This window comes from Marmota flaviventris, chromosome 2 (assembly GCF_047511675.1).
Source record: "Marmota flaviventris isolate mMarFla1 chromosome 2, mMarFla1.hap1, whole genome shotgun sequence".
Taxonomy (NCBI): domain Eukaryota; kingdom Metazoa; phylum Chordata; class Mammalia; order Rodentia; family Sciuridae; genus Marmota; species Marmota flaviventris.
Genome location: NC_092499.1, coordinates 177,251,597 through 177,264,694, shown reverse-complemented (window position 1 = coordinate 177,264,694; position 13,098 = coordinate 177,251,597). Strand labels below are relative to the sequence as shown.

Below are 13,098 nucleotides of genomic sequence, written 5' to 3'. Positions count from 1 at the left end.
TCAAGTGTTAGCCTCACCTTTGGGAGGGCAGAGGTGTGAGAGCTGGAAGGAGGGCGAAGAGGCTGGGTTATTTCTGTAAGAGCCATTATCCCCAGCTACCTCAGAATATAAAATGCCTGTTCCGGGAATGGGCCTCTCTACCCTCCCCAGCTCGCCTTTCAGATTTTCAGCTGACTGGCACCTCTGATCTCAAAGAGACAGAATGAGAATGGTGGTGGCTTACAGACCTACAGTGATGACCTCAGAGGGGTGGCCTTGACCTTTTCTGGACCTCATCCACCACTCAGGTCTGTGACATTTAATCCCAAATGCCTCAGTTTCTGTAGAAATTTGTTCTCTAGGGGCCTGAAAGCCAGCCATCCCTCTTCCCTGAGCCTCAGTTTCCCTTCCTGTGGAATGAAGACGTTATACAAGGTGATTCCACGTTTTCTGTGAAACCCTCTTCCAGGAAATGACTGCCCATCCTCTTAACTCTTGGAGTATGGCTTCCTTTTCCCCACTTTTATTCATGTTTGTTTAACTCACAGTCGTTGATTGCTTGCCAGACACTGTGCTAGGAGCTAGGTGCTAGAGATGTGGTATGAGCAAGACAGATACCAGTTCCTCACCTGCTAAAGTGAGAAATAGTGCACAGGTAAACAGATGAATCAACACAATAATTTCAGGTAGCAATAAATGCAAGGAAGGAAGAAAGTAAGTAGCTGTGAAATAGACTAAAAGCTTCAGATAGCTGTACGCAGGGTGAAGGAAACAGAGAAGTCATCTGAAATAGAGTACTCTTGCTTGAGTGGCTCAGGGGCTCTCTTGGGGAAGCGAATAATAAGTATAAAAGTCCCAAGGTAGGAGAGAGCTTGCTAAGTTTGAAGGGGGCCATGGTGACTGAAGCACTGTAAGTAAGGAGAAGGATAGGGAATATGAAGGAGAGGTGGCCAGGGCATTCAGGTCATGGTCAGGAAGCTGGGCTTTCATCTGAGTGAAGTCTTCCCTCAGCTTAACCCTCATGCCTTTCCAGTAGTCTCAAGTTCCCTTACAGCGTCCATTCTTCTTCCTCGTTCTGACCTTAACCCATGACCTCATTCAGAGAACTCACCTGTACATATGTGTACATCCCTTCATACTCACGCAGAACACAGTTGCTGCCCAACTGCTGCCACTTCCTAGACTACTCTAGCATGGGTTTCTGGTCCCAAGAGGCTCTCAGTCCCCAGTGTCCACCTCATGGATTGAATACTTACCCTTAACACTCACTCTCCCTGACCCTCCAGGTTAGTCTTCCTTAAACAACAATAACTGCAGCAGCAGTTGTGAAGACGTTGGGAGGACTGGCCCTGTACCACACACACACCCAGTCTTTATCTCACTGAATCCTCACAGCAATTTGATGAGATTGGAACCCAAAGCATCCTATGGTACCAGTGAGTAAACAGGTTTAGCAACGCTACAGGCCATGCCCATGGTCACATAGCAGAGATGGAGCCTGCATTCCAACCTGGGCCATTAGAGTCTCAATCACTGCACTAACAACCTAAGTGTATCAGCGTTCTGTTGCTGTTTAACAGGTCACTCCACAAAGTGGCTTCCAGTGACAACCATTTATTGTGTTTGTGTGCATTTGCAGCTTGGACACGTTGGCCAGGAAGGCTCTTTTCTGTTCTACACATCTGGAGGAGGTTGTTCCTGCATTCGCAGTTAGGTGGCAGGTCAGTAACCTGACCTGTCCTGTGTGGCCTTGTTGACAAGTACAGCTAGGGCTGGCGGCTGGAGCGCCTTGGCTCTCCTCCAGGTGGCTTCTTCAGTCAACCAGCTTGAGCTTCCTTACACGATGGACTCCAAAAGGAAAAGGAGAAAAGCAGCAAGGCCTCTCAAGACACAGGCTTACAAGTGCTCCAGCATCACCTTTACTGCATTTTATTGATCAAAGCCAGTCACAGGAGACTGGCCAGCTCAGATTCAAGAAGACTAGAAATAGATAATATCTCTTGATGAAGAAAACATCAAAGTCATCTCACAGAGTCACATGTACCAGAAAGGATGGAATTTTTGTGGCCATATTTGTAAACATTATCTCACATTAAGTAATCATAGTTATGGAACTGGTTATGTAAATCATGGTACAGCTAAACATGGAGCTATTCCCAGCAAGGAGAGCTCATATATACAAAAAAATATGTATATATTTTTTGGTATCGAGGATCGAACTCAGGGGCACTCAACCACTGAACCACATCCCCAGCCCCTTTTGTATTTTATTTAGAGACAGGGTCTTATTAAGTTGCTTAGTGCCTTGATTTTTGCTTAGGCTGGCTTTGAACTAGTGATCCTCCTGCCTCAGCCTCCCGAGCCGCTGGGATTACAGGTATGCATTACTGTCCCCAGCAGGCTAATGTTTTTGAGCAGTTAATGTGTGTCAGCCACTGTATAAGATACCTTCAATGTATTAACATATTTAATCCTCACAACAGCCCTGTTAAAGTAAGTACATTTTATCCCCATTTTAAAGATTAAGCATACCAAGTCTTAAGAGAGTTTAAATGACTTTCTCAAAGTCATACAGTTAGCAAGTGACAAAGCCTTTAAAAAGAGTAAGAAACCAGGTGCCCTGATCCATGACTGTAATCCCAGGGACTCAGGAGACTGAGGCAGGAGGATTTCAAGTTCAAAGCCAGGCTCAGCGACTTAGCAAGGCCTTCAGCAACTCAGCAAGACCTGTCTCTAAATAAAATACAAAAAAGGGCTGAGGAAGTGGCTCAGTGGTTAAGTGCCCCTGAGTTCAATCCCCAGTACCAAAAATAAAAAATAGAGATGAGGACAGCAGTAGGTCCTGCCATGGAAAGATGTCTCGGACACACTGTGGCATAACCAAAAGCAAGAAACAAGACAGTAGTTTGGTTGGTTGAAACACATTAAGAAATGAGTAGAGGGCTGGGGCTGGGGCTCAGCGGTAGAGCTCTTGCCTAGCATATGCAAGGCCCTGGGATTGATCCTCAGCACCACATAAAAATGAATAAAAATAAAGATGTGTCCAACTAAAAAATAAATATTAAAAAAAGAAAAAAGAAATGAGTCGATGTATCTGTGTTCTAGAGTTTTAGATAAGATTCAGGAAGAATTTACCACAAACTGTTGATGGAGCTTATCTTTGAAGAGGGGGAAGAGGAGGGAACTTTTTCTTTCAACGCATCCATTTGCATTGCTTGAATTTTTTATAGCAAACATGACTTTTTATTTTAACACTCCATGAAGATAAAAGTGTTTTTAAAATGTCCTTCACCTTGTCCCTTGTCTCTGTCGTTTTCTATTTGTTTTTTACTTTTATTTATTTGTTTCTTTTCTTTTGGCACCACCCAGCTCCACTCCTTATCAATTTCTGGCCGGAACTTTCACGACTACCTCGGGGCTCCTCCCCTCTCCCCAGTGAGCTCCTCCCCTCTCCCCAGTGCATCCCACGGGCTGGCGGCCACTGGAAGAAAGTTGACTTCCTACCCTGTTCCCTTCTTGGCATTGTGTTGCCTGCAGAGAAGGCCCAAACCCTTTGGCCTGATGAACGGGGCGTTTATAGGGAGACTCCAGCTTGGTTGGATTCCAGCCGTTACTTACGAGCAGTACAAACTTGCAGAAGTTATTTGACCTCTCTGAGCCTCAGTTTCCTCATCTGTTAAAAAGAAATTTGAAGGCGGGGTTGGGGATGTGGCTTAGTGAAGGAGCACTGCCTTACATTCTTGAGGCTTAAGTTCAATCCCCACCACGAAAAGAGAGAAAAACAGAGTGGGGGGACAGGGAGGGAGGGAGAGGGAGAAAAGTAAAGGAAGGAAGGAAGGAAGAAATAGCATTACACATGTGGAGGCAAATCAGATGCCTTAGTGGTGCCTACTGAGGCCCCTAAGCACCGGTGGTTGCTACTTCCCTGCCCATTGATATTAGGCTTGGCCGTGTGAGTCCCTCTGGCCAGCAGAATGTAGGTGGAAGTGGCCATGTTTAAGTCCTAGCCTAGCCTAACGAGGCCTCTCGTGTTTCCAGTTGCTGTCCACGGAATCTCCTCCTTTGCCGTGAAGGAGTCCATCCTTGGGGCACCATATCTTTTGAAACAGAGTACCAATCGAAGGTGCTGTGGGCAGGTCTGAGATAAGAGTCTTGTAGTTTTGTATTTTAGTGTGTGGTCTGTATTAAAATATAAGCTGTAGTTTTTCTTGAATTTCATCTCTTTTAAATGGCAGGAAACTAAACAGGTAGGGAGAGAATGCTCCGTCTCAGTTTCAGGAACCAGCATTAGATAGGCTTGTCCAAGAAGAATAGAAGACACAGGGAAGAGACCTGAGTTGGAGCCAACCCCGGCAGAGCCAAACCCAAAGGACAGAGGTGGGACAGGGAGAGATCAACATTTGCCTCTGCAAGTCACAGAGCTGTTTTTTTTTTGGGGGGGGGCGGGGAGGGGTGCAGATATGCAACGTGGTTATAGCAATAACTAAATGCTACTCTCACCTCTTAGTGCTTTCGTCAGGATTGATGAATGAACACAGTAAATCCCTTTAAGATATTCCGGCACACAGCAAAAGTACGCTCCATGAGAGTTGTTATTAGTGGGGGCACAACTGCGGACACACAAAACCCCTATCCTCCTGGATCTCAGGCGCTGATGAGCACCATGGGGGAAATGGGGCGGAGGTGTGTGCTCGCGGCAGCTTCCAGGGGTCAGTAGTGAAGCCTCACTGGGCGGGAGGAGCGTGAACAAAGGCCTGGGACGGGGAGGCAGGGAGCCCTGGGGGTCTGTGGGAGAAGATTGTCCCAGGCCAGGGGGACAGAGGATGGGCAAAGACAGGGTCTTCAGGAAGTGGGACACGCCTGAGGGGTTTAAGGAAGGACTGAAGAGGAGGTGGCTAAGTGAGCAAGAAGAAGGCAATGTCCCCAAGACACATAGGGGCTGGCTCGTGCACAGCCTGTAGCCATTGTAGAGTTTCTGGCTTCTGTCCTGAGATGGAAAGATCTGGGTGGCTGGGAGGGTTTTGACCAGGGGCAGGGCGGGGCCCGTTTGTTTGTTTGCATTTTTATAGGATCTATGCAGGGACTGAAGATAGAATACATGGATGGGGACAGGACAAAAGCAGGGAGACCAGGAAAGAGGCTACTGCCGTAATCTGGACAAGGGATGGTGAAGGTTTTAACCTAAGTTAGACTCTAGGGTTATATCAGAAGTAAAGCCAGGAGGATTTGCTAGAGGTCGGGCATAAGGTATTTGAGAGAAGAAAAGAATTTAGAATTGTTCCAAAGTTTTTGGCCTGAGGACCTGGCAGAAGGAATTTGCCGATAAGTGATGGGAACTATAGGAAGGGAACATTTCAGGTCAGGAGTTTCAGGTCAGGAGTCGGGGAGAAGACTTAGCACTTCTACCTGGGACTTGTTAAATTTGAGGTGACCATCAGACTGCCAGGTGCTGGCCCTGGACAGAAGTTAGATGTATGACAGCCCAGGAGAGAGGCCCAGGCCAGAGACCTGACTTTGGACATTGTCACATACTGGATCATGCCCACCGCCCATTCGTATGTTGCGGTTTTAGCCCCCAATGTGACTGTATTTGGAGACAGGAGGTAGAAAGTTCAATGACGTTATGGTGTGGGGTGCTAATCCACTGGGACTCACTGTCTGCCCTCGTGCAAGCCAGGGAAAGGCTGGTGAAGACAGCTTGGGGGCAGGGAGCTATTCAGAGGCTGAGAAGAGAGGCGTCTCTAGGAGCCTGCCCTGCACCTTGATCTTGAACTCTCCAGACCTGTGAGAAAATAAATTTCTGATGTCTAAGTCCCTCGGTCTATGGCATGTTGCTACAGCAGCCAGAGCAGCTAATGAAGGGTCATCAACGTAGAGACGGCTTTTAAAGCCAGGAGATTGCGTGAGGCCAGCAAGGGCGCGAGTCCAGGCAGAGATGAGGGGCCAGCCCTGGGGCAGCACCATTAGGAGACAAGGCAGCAGCAAATGCGCCTGAGAAGGAGCAGCCAGCACGTGTCCTGAAACCAGTAGAGAAAGCATCTCCAGGAGCAGGGACAGGTCCCCTGTGTCAGATGCTGCTGAAAGGTGGAGGAAGATGAGAACCGAGAATTGATGTACCAAAGTACATGCACTGCTACCTCGACAGGAAAGGGTGTGTGTGGACTGGTGGGAGTAAAATCTGATTGCGATTGAATTAAGAGTGCCGTAGTCTGGCTGGGCACAAAATAACCGAGCCACCACAAAGGCCTTGTAGATTCAAACAGCAACTCTTTATTCCCGAACTCTCACTGACACTCTACTCACACTACCTGCGAATACACTGCCTCCAGCCGCCCTATTCCCAGCTGGATCCACCCTAAACCCAGAGCCACCCTAATCCCTGAGCAGGGGTCAACCCAAAATGCCATGCATCATTCCTACTTGGCTATGGCTCTCAGCATAAGAGAGTAAGAAATGGAGGTGGGGGCAGTACACACATCTGTAATTTCAGTGACTCAGGAGGCTGAGGCAGGAGGATTGCTGCTACATCTCGATAAGCTACAGCACCTTATCGAGATCCTGTCTCAAAATAAAAACATAAAAAGGGCTGAGGATGTGGCTCCGTGGTAGAGCAACCTGGCTTCAATCCCCAGTACTGCACACACACACACACACACACACACAAAGAGTGAGGGCAGACAAAATAAAAAAGCATGGAAGAAAGGAGAGAAAGGCAGGATAGACTCTTTTTTAAAGAATAGAAAGTGAAATACAAAATGCAGAAGAGTAGGAGTTATACAATTACCGCTTGGCAACCACCACGGTACTAATTGTTTCAGAAGAGATTCACTAATGGATGCTGCAGAGGGGATTAAAGTTTGATGAGAAACAGGACAGGACGTCTGCAGAGTCTTAGAGCATCTCTCCCCAAGACACTTACTCGTCACAAGGGTTAAAATAGAAACTTGACAGCGGAGAAGCCCAGCACACACAGCACCCAAGTGGCCATAGTGGACACCACCCAGAGTGGGGCAAATCCACATGGCATGTCCCCTGGGATGAGGCGCTCGCTGAGAGGGACTTGCCATCATGTCAGTGTTTCTGTGGAAAATGTCTAAGTGACTCATGAGGAAGCATTAGACCAACAGTAAGTGGCGGATGTTTCTGCAAAATCACTGGCCTGTGCTCGTTAAACATATTGAGCTCACTGGGCACCGTGGTGCACACCTATAATCCTAGTGACTCAGGAGGCTGAGGCAGGAGGATCATGAGTTTGAGGCCAGCTTCAGTAACTTAGTGAGACCCTGTCTCAAAATTAAAAATTAAAAAAAAAAATGGCTGGGGATGTAGCTCAATGGTTAAGCACTCCTGGGTTCAATCCCTGTACTAACACACACACACACACACACACACAGATATACTGAACTCATGAAATACAAAGACTAAGGGACAGTTCTTTTAAGGAGACTAAAGGGAAACAACTAATGTAAGGCTGTACACCAGTAAAAAATATCACTCCCACTTGTTATAAAAGATGTTAATGAGACAACTGGTGAAATTCGAATAGGGTCTACTGGTTAGATAGATAATAGTTTTGCATCAATATAAAACTTCCTGGTTTTGGTTTCTATAAGGGAATGACCTTGATTTTAGGAAATAACCATTGGTTTTTACGGATAATAGGACATTATATTTGCCCCTTACTGTAGAAAGTTCAAGTTCAGGGGGAAACAATAAATCGTGGGTATTTGAGTATTCTTTGTACCATTTCAAAAATTTTCTATGGATGACCTTTTGTCAAAGTCAAGTCTACAAAGAATGGAAGGGCTGGGAGTTGAGACAATGTGGCAATGAGTTCAGAGAAGATTTTGAGGGATTTTGTGGCAGGACGGAGGGTGGCCTGGCACATGGAGAGCAAAGTGCGGCCAGGAGAAGTTTTCTGCTTCTCGTTTTCATACTGAGGATTGAACCCAGGGGTGCTTAACCACGGAGCCACGTCCCTGGCCCTTTTGATTTTTTATTTAGAGACAGGGTCTTGCTGAGTTGCTGAGGCTGGCTTTGAACTTGCGATCCTCCAGCCTCAGCCTCCTGAGCTGCTGGGATTATAGGTGTGCACCACTGCAACTGGCCCAAGAGTAATTTTTTTCTAATATTTTCTAATATTTATTTTTTATTTTTTCAGTTGTAGTTGTCAATACCTTTAATTTTTTAATTTATTTTTTAATGTGGTGCTGAGGATCGAGCCCAGGGTCTCACGTGCGCTAGGAGAGCGCTCTACCGCTGAGCCACAAACCCAGAGTCATTTTTTAAATTTAGAAATATTAGTGCCTTTTTGTGCTGATGAGAATGATTCAGCAGATTAGGAAATTGATGGCGCAAAAGAGAGAGAGAGAGAGTGGCTAGAAAGATGTCCCCAGGGGAGAGGAGGGACCCTAGAGTACTCGTGTTGTGGGAAGTCAACCTTGGAGTGCAGGTGGTTCATCGCGGTCACAGAAGGGAGGGCAGAGGATCGGGTGCAACGTGCTGGGTGGGTGCTGTGTGGCGGAGCTGGGAGACAGGCTCTCGGGTTGCGGCAGCTCCCCCGAGGAACAGGCAGCTCTTCATCTGGGTGCAGGACGGCGGAGAAGGTGAAGGAGGTGTGAGAAGATGGGAAGGAATTGCTTGGGGAAAACAGAGGGACCAAAGGAGCCTCAGGTGACTGCCAGGCAGCACTGAAGACCCCTCGAGGCCAGCCTTCCTGTACATGAAGTGAGACCCGGCCACATGGTGGTGTTTTCCTCCAGCCACGTGCCACTGCCGGGGGACAAGCACAGAGCGCAGGCATCAACCGGTGAGTTTCAGCCAGAGAGGAGAAGGAGTCCCCAGTGTGTCCAGGAAAAAAATGGCTTTAATTCTCAAGGCTGGAAGTGGGGAGGAAGAGATATTCAGAGAGGTTTAGTGGCTTATAGAAGCTTGCACAGCTAGGGTATAGAGTTGGGCTCTGAGTCGGGGCAGAGTGGCTCAAAGCTTGTCCTCTGGCCAGCCTGACGTCCACTGGCTGTCCCCAGCATGTAGCTTGGTGACTGGCGCAGGTGGCCTCACGTTGGCTGGTGAATGGATCCCATCAGGGATCTCCTCTGCCTTCCACTTTCCCCCCAGTTACTTCCTCCCCTTGGGGCTGTCTTTGGTTCTGGCCCCACGTGGCGCTGACTCCTGCGTGCAAGTCACTTACTGATCCCGTGAGCACCTGCAGCCGTTGTGTGGTCACGCGGTCTGACTGCGGGCTGAAACCCCACAGACCCAGTGCTTCCTGTAACGGTGGCTGCAATGCTTCTTTGCTTTTCTAAAATGAAATTCGTGAGCAACATGACCTGCTGACACACATGGCCTCCACATAAACAGCGCCTTGATTGTGATTCAGGAGAAAAGGAAATGGAAGTAGTTTAGAATAAATTAATGTACGAGTGTTCTGGCGCATATGTAAAAAACAGCACTAAATAGTGCAGAGGGTGTGGCTCTGGAGTGCCACCGTGGCAAACCGAGCACTGTGACCGTGGGCCTGCAGTGGTCCAAGACAGGAACGGTTCTAGGTAAAGTCTGAGCCACATGCAAGCCTTGTTTGTTCCCAACTGCTATTGACCGAATTTTCCTGTCTCTCCCAAATCCACGTGTCAAAATGCATCCCCCAGGGGCTGGTATTAGGAGGGGCACCTGTGGGAGGTGACTGGTGACAAGGGTGGGGACCTTATGAATGGGATTTATACTCATATGAAAGAGGCCCCAGAGAGCTTCCCCGCCCCTTCCACCATGTGAGGACACAGAGAAGCCACCTGTGAATCTGGAAGCCGATACTTGGACCTCCCAGCCTCCAGATCTGCAAGAAATAAGTGTCTGCACTTTGTAGGCCACCTTGTCTGGGTAATTTATTTCCTTATTTGGGGGGTGGGTACCAGGGATTGAACTCAGGGGCACTCAACCACTGAGCCACATCCCAGCCCTATTTTCTATTTTGTTTAGAGACAGGGTCTCACTGAGTTGCTTAGGGTCTCACTAAATTGCTGAGGCTGGCTTTGATCTTGCAATCCTCCTGTGTCAGCCTCCCGAGCCACTGGGATGACAGGCGTGTGCCACTGCGCCCAGCCTGAGGTAGTTTCTTATAGCAACCCGAATGGACGAAGACACCAATTTGTGCCCAGGTCGCTGTCCTGGCAGAGTCACTGTGTACTAAAACCGAGCCAAGACACATCGTGCTGGAGAGGGCAGTGCTTCAGATAATGAAAAGATCAGTGGTTGCCAGAGCTCAGGCAGAGGGGAGGGAGGGGAGGACGAGGGGGAGCACTGGGCTCTTTTAGGGCAGTGACCTTCTTCCTTCTGATTCTGAAATGGTCGATACGGAATATTAGTTCATCAAAACCCACAGGACCTTACAATCCGAAGAGTCAACCCCGATGTAAACTGTGGGCGTGAGTTAATGGCACAGAGGTGCTGGCTCATCAAGTGGATCAAGTGGCCACACTCAGGCAAGATGTCAACAGTAAGAGAAATCGCGTATTGGGGAGAGAAGATTTAAGGGAACGCTCTGCTAGTGTCTGTGCCATTTTTCTGTATATCTAAAACTTCTTTAAAAGATAAAAGTCAATTAAAGATTGGAAACAAAACCTGTTGTTGGGCTGGGGTGGTGGCTCAGTCGTGAAGCACTTGCCTAGCATGTGTGAGGCCCTGGGCTCGATTCTCAGCACCACATAAAAAAATAAAATAAAATAAAAGCATTGTAACTAAAAGTGGGGAAAAAAAAAAAACCCAAACATGGGGTGATGCACACCTGCAATCCCAGCTTCTTGGGATCCTGAGGCAGGAGGATTGGAAGGTCCAGGGGAGTCACCCTGGGCAACATAGCGAGACCCTGTCTCCAACAAGGCAAAACGAAACACCCCCAAACCCTCAAAAATGAAACCAAATTCCTGCACATTGTGTTTACATGGAAAATAACCATTGGTCTGAGGCTCCAATCCTTAAAAACCGGGTTGTCACCTGCGTGAACCAAGGGGAAACTTGAACATGGTGGAGGCAGGACTCCTGCTGAATGCCCAGGGTACCCCCGTCTCTGGGGACCACCCCGCATGGCCAGGGGTGCTGCCCAGGAGGATGTCTGTCTTCGCCCTCTGTCCCTCTAAGCATGAGGAACATTCTTAAGAACCCTCAGCCACTGCTGATCTTTAGTGTTGGAGACACAATGTCCTGATTGAAAAGTGCCCCCAGCCTCAGGAATCTCAAGGTGCCACCATGGACACAGTTCACACTTGTTTCCAGAAATCCCACCTCCAATCTAGATCCCGGCCATCTATGCACTGGGTGACTCTGAGTGAGTCACGTCACTTTGCCAAGCATCATTCTCCCCTTTGGTGGAGGAAGGGTGTTAATGCCTGCCTCACGGAGTCTATTTATTCATTTAATAAATATTTATTTGCCGCAGTCCGGCTGCAGCAAAATAACCCCGGGGGTGACGAACAACTTGTGTACATTGATACAGCAGGAGTGGGAGCCCTTTATTGCAGGACAGGAGCGGTATTTATACATTCCACACAGCTTATCTAATTAGCATAAACTAGATACATCAGTCAACCAATCAGGAATCTCCACACTTCATGGCCCGCTGGTGTTACTTCACAAACCACTCCCTCTGGCATTTTGCCAGGCACCATCCAGACTTGTTTACAGACTCTAACATTTTCCAGGCGCCATCCTGACTTGTTTACAGACTCTAACGTTTATTGAGCACCTGTGTTTGTACTGGGGATACAACAGTGCGGGGTTGGGGGGGACAGACTAACAGCTCTGCCTCATTTGAGCTCCTGGTTTCATGAGGAAGACAAAAATCAACTGTGTAAGTTAATGTCAGACCAGGAGCGGGGGGCTCATGCCTATCATCCCAGCAACTCGGGAGGCTGAGGCAGAAGGATCCCAACCTCAAAGCCAGCCTCAGCAAATTAGTGAGGCCCTAAGCAATTTAGCTAGACCTTGTCTCAAAAAAAAAAAAAAAATTAAAGGGCTGGGGGTGTGGCTTAGTGGTAAAGCACCCCTGGGTTCAATCCCCAGTATCAAAAAAAAAATTTTTTTAATAACTTTTGTAGTTGTCGATGGACAGATTGACTTTATTTTATTTGCTTGTTTTCATGTCGTGCTGAAGATTGAACCCAGGGCCTCATGCATGCGAGGCAAGCGCTCTGCCACTGTGCTACAGCCCTAGCCCTCAAAAAATTTTTTAAAAGGGGAAGTAGTGTGGAGGCCAATGTGGCTAGTAGGAAGAGAGAAAGAGGAGGAAGTGAGGACAGAGGGATTAGGAAAGGCCAGACTGTGTAAGGCATTTGGGCCTCATTCAGAGTGGAAGCCCTGCTATGCTGAGTGCTTTTGCGAGTGAGTGAAGGGGCTGGGCATATTCCAAAGCTGCCCTGCTGTGCATGATTGGGGTCTGCAATAGTTTGATCAGCAAGTGTCCTATTTCCCCCGGGGTTAGCAGGGAACGCACTGACTATGCGGTAGTGCCCATGAATTACCACCAGGTGGAGACTCTGGGTCATGTTTCTAACTCGTGGATTGATTCCTGCAGGTCTCCTTAAGACTGGGCCCCAGGTCTAGAGCATCTGATGGGTAGCTCTGGGGTGGTCCAACAATTTGCATTTCTAACAAGTACCAGGCAAGGCCATGCTTCTGGTTCAGGCACCCCACTTTGAGAATCTCTGCTTGGAACCCTGAGGTAGAAACCAGGAGACCTCCCCATGTCACCATATTGGAGGTGTCTGACACAAACATTATACTGTTATCCTGCCAGTTACATTCAAAATGAAACCCAGGTCTCTTACCAGGTGGTCTGTCCGCACCCACCACAATACAGGCCCTGACATCTTCTCCCACCTTATCTTCTTCCACTGTCTAAACAATGACTGTGGGCTTTCTCTGTTCCTTGAAGCCTTTTCTGTCCCAGGACCTTTGCACATGATGTGTCCTGCCTGGGATGGCTTTCCCCAACTTTTCCATTGGCCCTCTCCTCTTGCTCCTCAAATCCCAACTTCAGTGTCTCCTCATCAAAGAGGCTTCCCTGGCAACCCTCTGGGAAGCTCTCCCTCCTGTTAATCACTGTCTCTTTCCTTATAGTGGCTTATG

The 13,098-nt window shown here is 48.1% G+C and overlaps 1 long non-coding RNA gene across 2 annotated transcripts; it reads left to right on the top strand.

Moving 5' to 3' along the window:
- The first annotated feature begins 8,318 nt into the window (after positions 1-8,318).
- On the top strand, positions 8,319-10,723 carry LOC114100551 (uncharacterized). Of its 2 annotated transcripts, XR_003584090.3 has the most exons (4): positions 8,319-8,431; positions 8,573-8,788; positions 9,713-9,855; positions 10,358-10,723. It is a non-coding gene; the product is annotated as an uncharacterized lncRNA (long non-coding RNA). The 2 variants fall into 2 exon arrangements; XR_003584089.3 differs by having other exon boundaries at positions 8,331-8,788.
- Positions 10,724-13,098: the final 2,375 nt, after the last annotated feature.